This window comes from Phyllobates terribilis, unplaced genomic scaffold (genome assembly GCF_046119375.1).
Source record: "Phyllobates terribilis strain yellow unplaced genomic scaffold, ASM4611937v1 Scaffold_142__1_contigs__length_4687701, whole genome shotgun sequence".
Taxonomy (NCBI): Eukaryota; Metazoa; Chordata; class Amphibia; order Anura; family Dendrobatidae; genus Phyllobates; species Phyllobates terribilis.
Genome location: NW_027362902.1, coordinates 1,561,995 through 1,578,863, shown reverse-complemented (window position 1 = coordinate 1,578,863; position 16,869 = coordinate 1,561,995). Strand labels below are relative to the sequence as shown.

The 16,869-nt window shown below is 44.6% G+C and overlaps 8 non-coding genes and 2 pseudogenes across 8 annotated transcripts; all 10 read right to left on the bottom strand.

Annotated features, from left to right (window-relative positions):
* Positions 1 to 759: 759 nt before the first annotated feature.
* Positions 760 to 950, bottom strand: LOC141206599 (U2 spliceosomal RNA). Its single transcript, XR_012277150.1, has one exon. It is a non-coding gene; the product is annotated as a U2 spliceosomal RNA (small nuclear RNA).
* A 1,115-nt stretch (positions 951 to 2,065) lies between these two features.
* On the bottom strand, positions 2,066 to 2,256 carry LOC141206598 (U2 spliceosomal RNA). Its single transcript, XR_012277149.1, has one exon. It is a non-coding gene; the product is annotated as a U2 spliceosomal RNA (small nuclear RNA).
* A 1,115-nt stretch (positions 2,257 to 3,371) lies between these two features.
* Positions 3,372 to 3,562, bottom strand: LOC141206179 (U2 spliceosomal RNA). The gene has a single exon (XR_012276845.1). It is a non-coding gene; the product is annotated as a U2 spliceosomal RNA (small nuclear RNA).
* A 1,115-nt stretch (positions 3,563 to 4,677) lies between these two features.
* Positions 4,678 to 4,868, bottom strand: LOC141206042 (U2 spliceosomal RNA). Its single transcript, XR_012276708.1, has one exon. It is a non-coding gene; the product is annotated as a U2 spliceosomal RNA (small nuclear RNA).
* Positions 4,869 to 5,983: 1,115 nt separating this feature from the next.
* On the bottom strand, positions 5,984 to 6,167 carry LOC141206343 (U2 spliceosomal RNA). Its single transcript, XR_012276974.1, has one exon. It is a non-coding gene; the product is annotated as a U2 spliceosomal RNA (small nuclear RNA).
* A 794-nt stretch (positions 6,168 to 6,961) lies between these two features.
* On the bottom strand, positions 6,962 to 7,053 carry LOC141206419 (U2 spliceosomal RNA; annotated as a pseudogene).
* A 1,115-nt stretch (positions 7,054 to 8,168) lies between these two features.
* Positions 8,169 to 8,359, bottom strand: LOC141206176 (U2 spliceosomal RNA). Its single transcript, XR_012276842.1, has one exon. It is a non-coding gene; the product is annotated as a U2 spliceosomal RNA (small nuclear RNA).
* A 1,115-nt stretch (positions 8,360 to 9,474) lies between these two features.
* On the bottom strand, positions 9,475 to 9,663 carry LOC141206305 (U2 spliceosomal RNA). Its single transcript, XR_012276942.1, has one exon. It is a non-coding gene; the product is annotated as a U2 spliceosomal RNA (small nuclear RNA).
* Positions 9,664 to 15,818: 6,155 nt separating this feature from the next.
* On the bottom strand, positions 15,819 to 16,000 carry LOC141206202 (U2 spliceosomal RNA). Its single transcript, XR_012276867.1, has one exon. It is a non-coding gene; the product is annotated as a U2 spliceosomal RNA (small nuclear RNA).
* A 524-nt stretch (positions 16,001 to 16,524) lies between these two features.
* LOC141206400 (U2 spliceosomal RNA) lies at positions 16,525 to 16,640 on the bottom strand (annotated as a pseudogene).
* Positions 16,641 to 16,869: the final 229 nt, after the last annotated feature.

The window sequence follows — 16,869 nt, the reverse complement described above, 5'->3', positions numbered from 1 at the left end:
GACTGAAGGTGGCTGCTGCTGTGCACAGGTATATAAAGGCTCAGAGCCTATTATGACACGCGCAGCCAGCGTTCCATTGCCACATTCCATCTACTGCAGGCAGGATACCTGGCTGGCTGAATGTCGCTGAGAAGCTCACAGAGACCGCCATAAGCAACAGTTTAACAGAATGCCACAGACTAATCAACCAAACTTTTTGGGTTGGGTTCTCTTTTATAGTCTGCAGGCATTAAATGAAAGAAGTCAGTGTTCCAGCAGAAGGAGACAACGTTTCAGAAAAGGCATTGTAGCAAACCAAAAAAGAAATTTTAAGCGCAGCAGAGTAACCAGCGCACATACCTGTTAGCTCAGGTGAGTTTAAAAGGCTGCTGTTGATAACAAGGGCATTTGCTAAATAGATGGTGTGTGTGCAACAATATACTGAAAGGTCAATTATATTGTGCAGCTTATCTCACCACCTGTAGTTATTTAGGTGAAAGCTCCAAAATGCTTGCCTAATATGTCTGTTTATCCAAAAGGAAGTAAAAAGGGAGAGCTAGAAAGATAGCATTGCATCACATTACATGGCAATGCAATGCACAGTTGCTGAAGTTGAACCAAAATGAGCTTGTAATCTGGCTTCTGCAACTTTGAACATGAAAAATCCAATGAGGAGAAGAAAAGCAAAGCCAAAGAGTCCATCCCAAAATCCGACAAACAAGCAAAATGAACAAAAAACATTGAATTCAATTCTTTCTGATTTTAGAAACTGCATTAAAGAAGGGGTGCACCGGTCCTGGAGATACTGCAATACCAGGTCAATGCGTGGAGTGGACAGAGCAAGCTCTTTTTCCATCTCCCTGTTCTAAAAATCCATTTAATATATGGTCCCCAGATAGGGGACGTATCAGATATTAAACTGATAAGAACAGATACTACACTTGATCTTAGCCAAAAGGCCGAGAAGCGATAACCAGAATTGGTTTCAAACTACGGAGCCACCCAAGGATCCTGAAAAGTCCATTTGTGGAGATGAGCTCCTGGACTCCCGTTAAGAAGACATGTTGTCAACCTCTAGATCCCTTACATGCCTGCACTTTTCGGCTTGCTGCTGCTGCAATCCACGCGTTTTAGATCTGCATAACTCCACCTCTTTAAACACAGCACCTTCACCCCCTGCTGTTCCCACCCGCCTCAACACCGTTGGAAGGGAGGAGAACCAATTAAGGCGGGGGGTGGGGTGGAACGAGCAGCTGTCTACCCTTAGCAGGAGGGCTCCTGATTACATACCTCTCCTGCTGCTGCTGCTGCTGGCTGTCCAGCAGCAGACTGAAGGTGGCTGCTGCTGTGCACAGGTATATAAAGGCTCAGAGCCTATTATGACACGCGCAGCCAGCGTTCCATTGCCACATTCCATCTACTGCAGGCAGGGTACCTGGCTGGCTGAATGTCGCTGAGAAGCTCACAGAGACCGCCATAAGCAACAGTTTAACAGAATGCCACAGACTAATCAACCAAACTTTTTGGGTTGGGTTCTCTTTTATAGTCTGCAGGCATTAAATGAAAGAAGTCAGTGTTCCAGCAGAAGGAGACAACGTTTCAGAAAAGGCATTGTAGCAAACCAAAAAAGAAATTTTAAGCGCAGCAGAGTAACCAGCGCACATACCTGTTAGCTCAGGTGAGTTTAAAAGGCTGCTGTTGATAACAAGGGCATTTGCTAAATAGATGGTGTGTGTGCAACAATATACTGAAAGGTCAATAATATTGTGCAGCTTATCTCACCACCTGTAGTTATTTAGGTGAAAGCTCCAAAATGCTTGCCTAATATGTCTGTTTATCCAAAAGGAAGTAAAAAGGGAGAGCTAGAAAGATAGCATTGCATCACATTACATGGCAATGCAATGCACAGTTGCTGAAGTTGAACCAAAATGAGCTTGTAATCTGGCTTCTGCAACTTTGAACATGAAAAATCCAATGAGGAGAAGAAAAGCAAAGCCAAAGAGTCCATCCCCAAATCCGACAAACAAGCAAAATGAACAAAAAACATTGAATTCAATTCTTTCTGATTTTAGAAACTGCATTAAAGAAGGGGTGCACCGGTCCTGGAGATACTGCAATACCAGGTCAATGCGTGGAGTGGACAGAGCAAGCTCTTTTTCCATCTCCCTGTTCTAAAAATCCATTTAATATATGGTCCCCAGATAGGGGACGTATCAGATATTAAACTGATAAGAACAGATACTACACTTGATCTTAGCCAAAAGGCCGAGAAGCGATAACCAGAATTGGTTTCAAACTACGGAGCCACCCAAGGATCCTGAAAAGTCCATTTGTGGAGATGAGCTCCTGGACTCCCGTTAAGAAGACATGTTGTCAACCTCTAGATCCCTTACATGCCTGCACTTTTCGGCTTGCTGCTGCTGCAATCCACGCGTTTTAGATCTGCATAACTCCACCTCTTTAAACACAGCACCTTCACCCCCTGCTGTTCCCACCCGCCTCAACACCGTTGGAAGGGAGGAGAACCAATTAAGGCGGGGGGTGGGGTGGAACGAGCAGCTGTCTACCCTTAGCAGGAGGGCTCCTGATTACATACCTCTCCTGCTGCTGCTGCTGCTGGCTGTCCAGCAGCAGACTGAAGGTGGCTGCTGCTGTGCACAGGTATATAAAGGCTCAGAGCCTATTATGACACGCGCAGCCAGCGTTCCATTGCCACATTCCATGTACTGCAGGCAGGATACCTGGCTGGCTGAATGTCGCTGAGAAGCTCACAGAGACCGCCATAAGCAACAGTTTAACAGAATGCCACAGACTAATCAACCAAACTTTTTGGGTTGGGTTCTCTTTTATAGTCTGCAGGCATTAAATGAAAGAAGTCAGTGTTCCAGCAGAAGGAGACAACGTTTCAGAAAAGGCATTGTAGCAAACCAAAAAAGAAATTTTAAGCGCAGCAGAGTAACCAGCGCACATACCTGTTAGCTCAGGTGAGTTTAAAAGGCTGCTGTTGATAACAAGGGCATTTGCTAAATAGATGGTGTGTGTGCAACAATATACTGAAAGGTCAATTATATTGTGCAGCTTATCTCACCACCTGTAGTTATTTAGGTGAAAGCTCCAAAATGCTTGCCTAATATGTCTGTTTATCCAAAAGGAAGTAAAAAGGGAGAGCTAGAAAGATAGCATTGCATCACATTACATGGCAATGCAATGCACAGTTGCTGAAGTTGAACCAAAATGAGCTTGTAATCTGGCTTCTGCAACTTTGAACATGAAAAGTCCAATGAGGAGAAGAAAAGCAAAGCCAAAGAGTCCATCCCCAAATCCGACAAACAAGCAAAATGAACAAAAAACATTGAATTCAATTCTTTCTGATTTTAGAAACTGCATTAAAGAAGGGGTGCACCGGTCCTGGAGATACTGCAATACCAGGTCAATGCGTGGAGTGGACAGAGCAAGCTCTTTTTCCATCTCCCTGTTCTAAAAATCCATTTAATATATGGTCCCCAGATAGGGGACGTATCAGATATTAAACTGATAAGAACAGATACTACACTTGATCTTAGCCAAAAGTCCGAGAAGCGATAACCAGAATTGGTTTCAAACTACGGAGCCACCCAAGGATCCTGAAAAGTCCATTTGTGGAGATGAGCTCCTGGACTCCCGTTAAGAAGACATGTTGTCAACCTCTAGATCCCTTACATGCCTGCACTTTTCGGCTTGCTGCTGCTGCAATCCACGCGTTTTAGATCTGCATAACTCCACCTCTTTAAACACAGCACCTTCACCCCCTGCTGTTCCCACCCGCCTCAACACCGTTGGAAGGGAGGAGAACCAATTAAGGCGGGGGGTGGGGTGGAACGAGCAGCTGTCTACCCTTAGCAGGAGGGCTCCTGATTACATACCTCTCCTGCTGCTGCTGCTGCTGGCTGTCCAGCAGCAGACTGAAGGTGGCTGCTGCTGTGCACAGGTATATAAAGGCTCAGAGCCTATTATGACACGCGCAGCCAGCGTTCCATTGCCACATTCCATCTACTGCAGGCAGGATACCTGGCTGGCTGAATGTCGCTGAGAAGCTCACAGAGACCGCCATAAGCAACAGTTTAACAGAATGCCACAGACTAATCAACCAAACTTTTTGGGTTGGGTTCTCTTTTATAGTCTGCAGGCATTAAATGAAAGAAGTCAGTGTTCCAGCAGAAGGAGACAACGTTTCAGAAAAGGCATTGTAGCAAACCAAAAAAGAAATTTTAAGCGCAGCAGAGTAACCAGCGCACATACCTGTTAGCTCAGGTGAGTTTAAAAGGCTGCTGTTGATAACAAGGGCATTTGCTAAATAGATGGTGTGTGTGCAACAATATACTGAAAGGTCAATTATATTGTGCAGCTTATCTCACCACCTGTAGTTATTTAGGTGAAAGCTCCAAAATGCTTGCCTAATATGTCTGTTTATCCAAAAGGAAGTAAAAAGGGAGAGCTAGAAAGATAGCATTGCATCACATTACATGGCAATGCAATGCACAGTTGCTGAAGTTGAACCAAAATGAGCTTGTAATCTGGCTTCTGCAACTTTGAACATGAAAAATCCAATGAGGAGAAGAAAAGCAAAGCCAAAGAGTCCATCCCCAAATCCGACAAACAAGCAAAATGAACAAAAAACATTGAATTCAATTCTTTCTGATTTTAGAAACTGCATTAAAGAAGGGGTGCACCGGTCCTGGAGATACTGCAATACCAGGTCAATGCGTGGAGTGAACAGAGCAAGCTCTTTTTCCATCTCCCTGTTCTAAAAATCCATTTAATATATGGTCCCCAGATAGGGGACGTATCAGATATTAAACTGATAAGAACAGATACTACACTTGATCTTAGCCAAAAGGCCGAGAAGCGATAACCAGAATTGGTTTCAAACTACGGAGCCACCCAAGGATCCTGAAAAGTCCATTTGTGGAGATGAGCTCCTGGACTCCCGTTAAGAAGACATGTTGTCAACCTCTAGATCCCTTACATGCCTGCACTTTTCGGCTTGCTGCTGCTGCAATCCACGCGTTTTAGATCTGCATAACTCCACCTCTTTAAACACAGCACCTTCACCCCCTGCTGTTCCCACCCGCCTCAACACCGTTGGAAGGGAGGAGAACCAATTAAGGCGGGGGGTGGGGTGGAACGAGCAGCTGTCTACCCTTAGCAGGAGGGCTCCTGATTACATACCTCTCCTGCTGCTGCTGCTGCTGGCTGTCCAGCAGCAGACTGAAGGTGGCTGCTGCTGTGCACAGGTATATAAAGGCTCAGAGCCTATTATGACACGCGCAGCCAGCGTTCCATTGCCACATTCCATCTACTGCAGGCAGGGTACCTGGCTGGCTGAATGTCGCTGAGAAGCTCACAGAGACCGCCATAAGCAACAGTTTAACAGAATGCCACAGACTAATCAACCAAACTTTTTGGGTTGGGTTCTCTTTTATAGTGTGCAGGCATTAAATGAAAGAAGTCAGTGTTCCAGCAGAAGGAGACAACGTTTCAGAAAAGGCATTGTAGCAAACCAAAAAAGAAATTTTAAGCGCAGCAGAGTAACCAGCGCACATACCTGTTAGCTCAGGTGAGTTTAAAAGGCTGCTGTTGATAACAAGGGCATTTGCTAAATAGATGGTGTGTGTGCAACAATATACTGAAAGGTCAATTATATTGTGCAGCTTATCTCACCACCTGTAGTTATTTAGGTGAAAGCTCCAAAATGCTTGCCTAATATGTCTGTTTATCCAAAAGGAAGTAAAAAGGGAGAGCTAGAAAGATAGCATTGCATCACATTACATGGCAATGCAATGCACAGTTGCTGAAGTTGAACCAAAATGAGCTTGTAATCTGGCTTCTGCAACTTTGAACATGAAAAATCCAATGAGGAGAAGAAAAGCAAAGCCAAAGAGTCCATCCCCAAATCCGACAAACAAGCAAAATGAACAAAAAACATTGAATTCAATTCTTTCTGATTTTAGAAACTGCATTAAAGAAGGGGTGCACCGGTCCTGGAGATACTGCAATACCAGGTCAATGCGTGGAGTGGACAGAGCAAGCTCTTTTTCCATCTCCCTGTTCTAAAAATCCATTTAATATATGGTCCCCAGATAGGGGACGTATCAGATATTAAACTGATAAGAACAGATTTTTTTTTTCTTTTTTATCGAAAGCCCGAATTCGTGTACAAAACCCGAGTGCGCTTAAAAAAGTGACAAGTGCCACAAAAAAAGTGCACTAGGATGCTGGTCTTCTTGAAACCCTCTCCAAAAGGAGAAGGGTCCCCCAAACCATTCCCCGTCCCTCCGAGCCAGAAGGCCACAGTGAGGAACAGGGACAAATAGCCACCTCCAGCCGGAGCCAGAGGCGACCCAATCTTACCCCCAGCACCTGCCCGAGTTCTCACCCGAGCAAGGCACTGGGAGCCAAAGACTGTGCTCCCCTCCCGGAAGAGGGGAGCCAACAACGCTCTCCTCCCGAAAGAGGAGAGCCAGGGGGGTTCAGGGGGGAGCGGAACCTGATGGCCACACACTCCCCCCCTAGACCTGCCAAGAGAGGAACCCGTAAGGGAACCGCATCCCGACAAAATCCTAGTAGGACGTGACACACGTGAATAAGTGGACACACAGTGACAAAGAAATTAAATAAATAGTGAAGGTTTCACAGTATAATACTGCCCGGACCTTCGACCGGGAATTGAAAAATTCCCCATCCTAAGGCCAGAAGGCCCGGAAAAAGGGTGTGTGCGAAGAAAGAAAATTTAAAGTGCTTGTGCAAATGTGCCATAAACTCAAGTGGGGTTCCCAATCCCAGTGAGTTAAGGCACCCCAGGGTCACCACTCCTGGGGCACTTCACACTTCGGGCTTTCGATCTTCCCCGGCCCAATGGCGTCGATCCTGGGGGGCCATGCTTTCCACCAGATGACTATATTAGCCACCTGGCGTACTAACAAGCGCCTAAACCCAAGTGTGCATAATGTATCAATCTACTAGGGCGGCCAACATCCAAAACCGCCTTTTCGAAAGATACTACACTTGATCTTAGCCAAAAGGCCGAGAAGCGATAACCAGAATTGGTTTCAAACTACGGAGCCACCCAAGGATCCTGAAAAGTCCATTTGTGGAGATGAGCTCCTGGACTCCCGTTAAGAAGACATGTTGTCAACCTCTAGATCCCTTACATGCCTGCACTTTTCGGCTTGCTGCTGCTGCAATCCACGCGTTTTAGATCTGCATAACTCCACCTCTTTAAACACAGCACCTTCACCCCCTGCTGTTCCCACCCGCCTCAACACCGTTGGAAGGGAGGAGAACCAATTAAGGCGGGGGGTGGGGTGGAACGAGCAGCTGTCTACCCTTAGCAGGAGGGCTCCTGATTACATACCTCTCCTGCTGCTGCTGCTGCTGGCTGTCCAGCAGCAGACTGAAGGTGGCTGCTGCTGTGCACAGGTATATAAAGGCTCAGAGCCTATTATGACACGCGCAGCCAGCGTTCCATTGCCACATTCCATCTACTGCAGGCAGGATACCTGGCTGGCTGAATATTGCTGAGAAGCTCACAGAGACCGCCATAAGCAACAGTTTAACAGAATGCCACAGACTAATCAACCAAACTTTTTGGGTTGGGTTCTCTTTTATAGTCTGCAGGCATTAAATGAAAGAAGTCAGTGTTCCAGCAGAAGGAGACAACGTTTCAGAAAAGGCATTGTAGCAAACCAAAAAAGAAATTTTAAGCGCAGCAGAGTAACCAGCGCACATACCTGTTAGCTCAGGTGAGTTTAAAAGGCTGCTGTTGATAACAAGGGCATTTGCTAAATAGATGGTGTGTGTGCAACAATATACTGAAAGGTCAATTATATTGTGCAGCTTATCTCACCACCTGTAGTTATTTAGGTGAAAGCTCCAAAATGCTTGCCTAATATGTCTGTTTATCCAAAAGGAAGTAAAAAGGGAGAGCTAGAAAGATAGCATTGCATCACATTACATGGCAATGCAACGCACAGTTGCTGAAGTTGAACCAAAATGAGCTTGTAATCTGGCTTCTGCAACTTTGAACATGAAAAATCCAATGAGGAGAAGAAAAGCAAAGCCAAAGAGTCCATCCCCAAATCCGACAAACAAGCAAAATGAACAAAAAACATTGAATTCAATTCTTTCTGATTTTAGAAACTGCATTAAAGAAGGGGTGCACCGGTCCTGGAGATACTGCAATACCAGGTCAATGCGTGGAGTGGACAGAGCAAGCTCTTTTTCCATCTCCCTGTTCTAAAAATCCATTTAATATATGGTCCCCAGATAGGGGACGTATGAGATATTAAACTGATAAGAACAGATACTACACTTGATCTTAGCCAAAAGGCCGAGAAGCGATAACCAGAATTGGTTTCAAACTACGGAGCCACCCAAGGATCCTGAAAAGTCCATTTGTGGAGATGAGCTCCTGGACTCCCGTTAAGAAGACATGTTGTCAACCTCTAGATCCCTTACATGCCTGCACTTTTCGGCTTGCTGCTGCTGCAATCCACGCGTTTTAGATCTGCATAACTCCACCTCTTTAAACACAGCACCTTAACCCCCTGCTGTTCCCACCCGCCTCAACACCGTTGGAAGGGAGGAGAACCAATTAAGGCGGGGGGTGGGGTGGAACGAGCAGCTGTCTACCCTTAGCAGGAGGGCTCCTGATTACATACCTCTCCTGCTGCTGCTGCTGCTGGCTGTCCAGCAGCAGACTGAAGGTGGCTGCTGCTGTGCACAGGTATATAAAGGCTCAGAGCCTATTATGACACGCGCAGCCAGCGTTCCATTGCCACATTCCATCTACTGCAGGCAGGATACCTGGCTGGCTGAATGTCGCTGAGAAGCTCACAGAGACCGCCATAAGCAACAGTTTAACATAATGCCACAGACTAATCAACCAAACTTTTTGGGTTGGGTTCTCTTTTATAGTCTGCAGGCATTAAATGAAAGAAGTCAGTGTTCCAGCAGAAGGAGACAACGTTTCAGAAAAGGCATTGTAGCAAACCAAAAAAGAAATTTTAAGCGCAGCAGAGTAACCAGCGCACATACCTGTTAGCTCAGGTGAGTTTAAAAGGCTGCTGTTGATAACAAGGGCATTTGCTAAATAGATGGTGTGTGTGCAACAATATACTGAAAGGTCAATTATATTGTGCAGCTTATCTCACCACCTGTAGTTATTTAGGTGAAAGCTCCAAAATGCTTGCCTAATATGTCTGTTTATCCAAAAGGAAGTAAAAAGGGAGAGCTAGAAAGATAGCATTGCATCACATTACATGGCAATGCAATGCACAGTTGCTGAAGTTGAACCAAAATGAGCTTGTAATCTGGCTTCTGCAACTTTGAACATGAAAAATCCAATGAGGAGAAGAAAAGCAAAGCCAAAGAGTCCATCCCCAAATCCGACAAACAAGCAAAATGAACAAAAAACATTGAATTCAATTCTTTCTGATTTTAGAAACTGCATTAAAGAAGGGGTGCACCGGTCCTGGAGATACTGCAATACCAGGTCAATGCGTGGAGTGGACAGAGCAAGCTCTTTTTCCATCTCCCTGTTCTAAAAATCCATTTAATATATGGTCCCCAGATAGGGGACGTATCAGATATTAAACTGATAAGAACAGATTTTTTTTTTTTTTTTTTCTCCTCAGACGAGGAAATTCCACAGTCTATGGAAACCAGACAAAGGAAAATTCCATCAAAACAGCTGCGTCAAATCCAATACGCAATTTGCTGTCCCCATCATCATCGGAAATATTTATTTCATATTTCAAAACAACAATAACAAAAATCAAGAGGTACTAACAATATATCTCCACTTTTTAACTTTCCATATTCCCTCCGCATCCACTTCCCCTCTCCTCTTTTTGTCCCATAGGAAACACACATACATCTTCCCCAAAATCACCTTCACACTATCCTTTACAGCAATTTCCTTCCTTTTAAACACATACACATTCCTCACATCCCATAACACTTCCTTTATACATGCAAGCATCAACCACAAGACTCTTTCCTTCGTCCCATCACATATTCCCAAACCAAACATAAACAACTCAAAGGACAACAAATTCACACCACACAATTCTTTACACAAAGGCCCCATTCTCCCAATCACATCTCTAGCATACTGGCAATTCCAAAAAACATGCAACACACTTTCCCTTCCACCACAGCCATTTCTTGGACACATTTCACTCCTCACCAAACCTCTATTCCTCTGAAACTCTCTCACAGGTAATACTCCATGTAAAGACTGCCACACAACTTCACTCTGTTTGTTGGTCATACCACTCATCCGCACTTTCTTCCAAACCTTCTGCACATCACCACCCCTAACCATATTTATTCCACATTCTACCTCTCTACATTCAATCATCCTATACACAGCCTTCTTATTCTCCAGCAATCTCACATCTGCATCACACAGTTCATACCTCACCAAAAACTTATAAACCCACACATACCATACAGGCACCTCAAAAGCAATCGGACATCGCAAATCCCTTTCTTGCCACTTTAAACGAAACAAATACGCTCCAAATAAATACCTACACATAGATGAAAACTTTCCATCCGCCCTAATCACTTTCAAAACAAACACAACGATATTCACACCAAAAAACACGTCCAAATTCGGAAAACCCAAACCACCTTTTTCCACTCTTTTAACCAAAATTTCTCTCCTAGCTCTCTCCATTTTCGAGTTCCACAAAAAAACAAATAAAATTCTATTCAAGCTTCTCATACACATATATCCTGGTGGAAATACTACCGCAATATATAAAAATATTGGCAACACCACACTCTTAACAATTAAAATCTTCCCAAAAAAGAATAAACTCCTCAATTTCCAAAAATTCAACTTCTGCTCAACTTTTCCTTTCGCATCATCCCAACTTTCTTTCCCATCCAAACTCTCTGAAAACTTCACACCCAAAACTTTAATAGGTCCATTCACTACATTCACACCTACATCCCTACTTAAACTTCCGCCTCCAAAACCCTTACACTCACTCTTTTCCCAATTCACTTTAAACGCAGATGCACCACAAAAAATAGACACTAACAACTTCACCCGCCTCACCGAACATTCAGAATCACATAATACACACACGTCATCCATATAACCACTCACCTTCCATTCTTTTCCTCCACCTCCCGGCACTTGCACACCACGAATTACCTTATCTTTCCTCAGCATACACAACAATGGCTCAATTGCACAAATAAATGCTACAGGGGACAAAGGACACCCCTGTCGCACACCCGAAAACACATTCACTTTCCTACCCACATACCCATTCATTAAAACACAGCTATAAACACCCGCATACAAACTTCTCACTCGCCCAACAAAATCAGCCGGAAAACCCATTTTTAACAACACTCTGAACAAAAAACCATGCGACAACCTATCATAAGCCTTTTCAAAATCCAAACTTAACAAAAATACACTCTTCTTACGACCCATGCAATCCCATAGACAATCTCTTAACATACACACACACTCATGAATCCGCCTCCCAGGTACCGCACAACACTGCTCATCCCCAATCACACTCTCTATCACATCACGCATCCTATTAGCCATAAGTTTTGCATAGATTTTATAATCACAATTAAGTAACGTTATTGGCCTCCAATTCCTCAGACTTTTCAAATCCCCTTTCTTAGGAATTAACACAACCATACCTGCACGCATACTCTCAGCCACCTCCATGTTTCCCCACATATACTTACATACATCCACAAAGTCCTTACCAATCACACCCCACATCACACGATAAAATTCTACTGGGAGGCCATCCTCCCCCGGCGTCTTATTCAAAGCCATACTACACATAACCTTCCATACCTCATCACCAGTCACCTCACCCATCACTCTCTCTCTTTCTGCTTCACTCAACTTACTCTCTAACACACTCAAAACATCATTCTCCAAACATTCATCCCTCTGTTTCACTGCATACAGATCCTCATAAAACTTAGCCACCTCTTCACACATATCCTCTCCACTCACCTCACTTCCATCTGCTCCATACACCACGCTCATACTCTGTTTCTTTCCAAAAACTTTTTTAAAGAAAAACCGAGAACATTTCTCATCCTGCTCCATCTTATCAATCTTTGCCCTAAACACTATGCTTCTCCCTCTCTCCAACAAAAACTCACTAATCTCCTTTTTTACCTCTAAAATATCCTCCTCCACCTCAACTCCTCCTTCCCTTAACTTATACAAAACGCTCAACCGCGCGTTCAGTTTAACAAAACTCTCTCTTTTAATTGCTGCATACTTGTATCCTAAATTTTTAAAGAACATTTTTGTTTGTTTCTTCACCCAGTCCCACCACTCACAAACATTCCCAAACTCATTTTTATGCTTACACCATTCTTCATACCGCCTTTCATACTCCTTTCTCACATCTTCATTCTCTAACAGTTTAACATTTAACTTCCACAATCCTCTCCCAAACACTCCATCAACTTTTATATCCAACTCACACAACATACACACATGATCTGAAAAAAGAACGTTTTCCTGCCTATAATTAACAGAAACCATATTTTTAGAAATAAAACAATAATCCAATCTGGATTGTACCCTACCACTCTCAGAAAAGAAAGTGTTCAACAAAGGATTCATGTTACACACGCGCTGCATATCACACAACCCAAAATCATTCACTAACTCCAATAATGCTTTCCCAGACACATCCACATTCACTCTCCCCACATCACAGTTCATATCACCCACAATTACCACAGGTATTCTTCCTGGAACAAAAAGCTTAATTTTTTCAAATAAATTTTTGCGCTCATTTTTTTCAACTGGCGCATAAACATTAATAACACAAAACTTTACATTCTTGTATACAAAATTAGCAAGGATACATCTCCCCACCTCAATAACCAAATAATCACTCAAAACAACCTCCCTTCCTTTAACCAAAATACCCACACCATCATTCTTATTACATGCACTCCCCGACCACACAGACTCTCCATAAGACCATTCATCCCCTTTCACACCATCCACTACCCCACATTGTTGTAAACAAAAAATAGATGCATTTTGCATAGCTAAAAACTCAAAAATAGCAGCTCTTCTTACTTTACTTTTAAACACTCTTACGTTTTGGGACACTATGGTAAATCCCATAATACTTCTACTCCTTCACCAATTACACAAAGAAATAGCCTTTGGCCTAAACCAAATCTCACAAGAGGACAAAAAGAAAAAACATTTACAATATTATATGGTGACACTATCCAGCACCACCACTATCCTCCTCCGCCATCAGAACAGAACAGCTGGTTTCCGACCCGCTGGCTTCACCAGCCACACTCCTCATTCTGGCAGTTCTGATCTTCCTCTGAGGCTCACTAAAATCTGCATCATCACTGCCCCCACCATCCTCCCTACGACTCTTCTTTGCACCCCTATCATCCTCCGAAGAAAAATCTTCAATGTTTTCAGGACCCGAAGGGTGTTCAGGACTGTCGGGTTCCGAGATTTGCACTTCACATCCTGTTGCGTCCATTGCCTCTCCAAAAGTCATCATCTCAGGCAGCTCTGCTTCCACCACTTTACTAGATATTCTTGCAGACACTGCCTTTTTCTCCACCTTTGCCACTTCCCTCCAGAACTCCTTTTCTACCCTCCGCTTCTTCCTCATTTCTTCAGCAGAAGAAGAACATGGTCTCAGGGACACCTCCTCTGGCGCCGTAGAGGGAGAGGCTCTACCAGTTTCCCGCCTCCTTCCCTCTCTCTCCTCCCTCTCCAATCTTTCCAGCACTTTCAGTGCGCTTGCCATCTGCCTCCTCTCCAGCTCCTCCTCCTTCTGTTCTTTATCAGAACGTCTAGGTGCACTCATAGGACAGTCCTTATACATGTGATCACTACTCCCACAGACATCACAGGACTTGGCCTCTGGACACTGGTTGGCCATATGCCCCTCCTTTCTGCAATTTCGGCAACACTGCCCTTTAAGGCATGTTACCATGGTATGTCCGAAAGAAAAGCATCTACGGCAAAACATGGGCTGGCCTGGGTAAAAGAGGAAACCTCTATGGCCTGCAACGGAAAAATTTGATGGAGGGTGTCTAAAGCCCCCCACACTGTCAGGATCCCTTTTCAATTTCACACGGAATTTATACTGACAGTTAAAGATTCCTAGACAATTGACTTGCTTCACTCCCTTCCGCACATATTCACAGTAGCGAGAGAGGAAGCACTCCAGCAGCTCAGGGTCTGTAAAAGGGTTATAGACAGTCACAGTCACCTCCTTTTCTTGCAGACCAAACAAAGGTTCCCATCTAACTCCTTCCAAGCAGGGGTCACTAGAGTGACCACGGAGCCATTCAAAGACATTAAGGCAAACATCCTGGTCCATAAAGGTAACGTCATAATTACCTTGACGTGAAAATTCGTTGACACTGAAGATCTCAGAACGTCTTGCTCCAGCTTTGCCTTCAACGATGTCTTGGACAATGAAAACCACGTTGTTCTTGTTCTCGTCAGATGGATCCACGGACAAACGGATGGTGTTCTTCACAAAAGACATCTTGGATTCTGTCGGTATGGAATACCACAGGAAAAAGCAGAAAATCCTCCACAAAAGGGTCCGGATTCCTCCAGGAGACTCGCACCAATCAAGGTACAGTCATACGATCGCAGCCAAAAGGCCGAGAAGCGATAACCAGAATTGGTTTCAAACTACGGAGCCACCCAAGGATCCTGAAAAGTCCATTTGTGGAGATGAGCTCCTGGACTCCCGTTAAGAAGACATGTTGTCAACCTCTAGATCCCTTACATGCCTGCACTTTTCGGCTTGCTGCTGCTGCAATCCACGCGTTTTAGATCTGCATAACTCCACCTCTTTAAACACAGCACCTTCACCCCCTGCTGTTCCCACCCGCCTCAACACCGTTGGAAGGGAGGAGAACCAATTAAGGCGGGGGGTGGGGTGGAACGAGCAGCTGTCTACCCTTAGCAGGAGGGCTCCTGATTACATACCTCTCCTGCTGCTGCTGCTGCTGGCTGTCCAGCAGCAGACTGAAGGTGGCTGCTGCTGTGCACAGGTATATAAAGGCTCAGAGCCTATTATGACACGCGCAGCCAGCGTTCCATTGCCACATTCCATCTACTGCAGGCAGGATACCTGGCTGGCTGAATGTCGCTGAGAAGCTCACAGAGACCGCCATAAGAAACAGTTTAACAGAATGCCACAGACTAATCAACCAAACTTTTTGGGTTGGGTTCTCTTTTATAGTCTGCAGGCATTAAATGAAAGAAGTCAGTGTTCCAGCAGAAGGAGACAACGTTTCAGAAAAGGCATTGTAGCAAACCAAAAAAGAAATTTTAAGCGCAGCAGAGTAACCAGCGCACATACCTGTTAGCTCAGGTGAGTTTAAAAGGCTGCTGTTGATAACAAGGGCATTTGCTAAATAGATGGTGTGTGTGCAACAATATACTGAAAGGTCAATTATATTGTGCAGCTTATCTCACCACCTGTAGTTATTTAGGTGAAAGCTCCAAAATGCTTGCCTAATATGTCTGTTTATCCAAAAGGAAGTAAAAAGGGAGAGCTAGAAAGATAGCATTGCATCACATTACATGGCAATGCAATGCACAGTTGCTGAAGTTGAACCAAAATGAGCTTGTAATCTGGCTTCTGCAACTTTGAACATGAAAAATCCAATGAGGAGAAGAAAAGCAAAGCCAAAGAGTCCATCCCCAAATCCGACAAACAAGCAAAATGAACAAAAAACATTGAATTCAATTCTTTCTGATTTTAGAAACTGCATTAAAGAAGGGGTGCACCGGTCCTGGAGATACTGCAATACCAGGTCAATGCGTGGAGTGGACAGAGCAAGCTCTCTTTCCATCTCCCTGTTCTAAAAATCCATTTAATATATGGTCCCCAGATAGGGGACGTATCAGATATTAAACTGATAAGAACAGATTTTTTGATTGAAGCTGCATCCAAGGCACTGAAAAATGTGACCGAAGTCACACCAAAACAGCGCACGAGGCGAGGATTCATGTGGACCCTTCCCGGAGGAGAGGGTCCCCAATAAACCATCCCCATCCCTCCGAGCCAGAAGGCCACAGCGAGGGTCAGGGATCTCCGATGCTCTCCCTAGCCGAAGCCGGAGAAGAGCCGTTTTCGTGCTCCCAGCTTCCATCTAGGCTGCCACCCTAGTGGAGCTGGAGCCTGTGTTGGTTTCTCAGCCCAAAGCTGACCGGACCTCCGACCGGGTTTATAAAAATTCCCCTTCCTAGCCCGGAGGTCAGGAATAGGGGGGGTTGCTCAGAAAGTATGATTGGCAAAGGTGCGGCGTGCTACGAAGCCAAGTCTTTCTGGGGTTCCCAGTCCCAGTAAGCTTGGACTCCCACCAGGGCGCCTACTCCTGGGGCACATTGCTCCAAAGCCCTCACACTTACCCAGACTAGTGACTTCGATCCTGGAGGGCCATGTTTTCCATCAGATAACTCTATGAGCCACCTGGCGTACTAACAAGTGCACCAAACCAGTGTGTAATATGCATCAATTTACTAGGGCAGCCCAAGGACAAAACTGCCTTTTCAAATGATACTACACTTGATCTTAGCCAAAAGGCCGAGAAGCGATAACCAGAATTGGTTTCAAACTACGGAGCCACCCAAGGATCCTGAAAAGTCCATTTGTGGAGATGAGCTCCTGGACTTCCGTTAAGAAGACATGTTGTCAACCTCTAGATCCCTTACATGCCTGCACTTTTCGGCTTGCTGCTGCTGCAATCCACGCGTTTTAGATCTGCATAACTCCACCTCTTTAAACACAGCACCTTCACCCCCTGCTGTTCCCACCCGCCTCAACA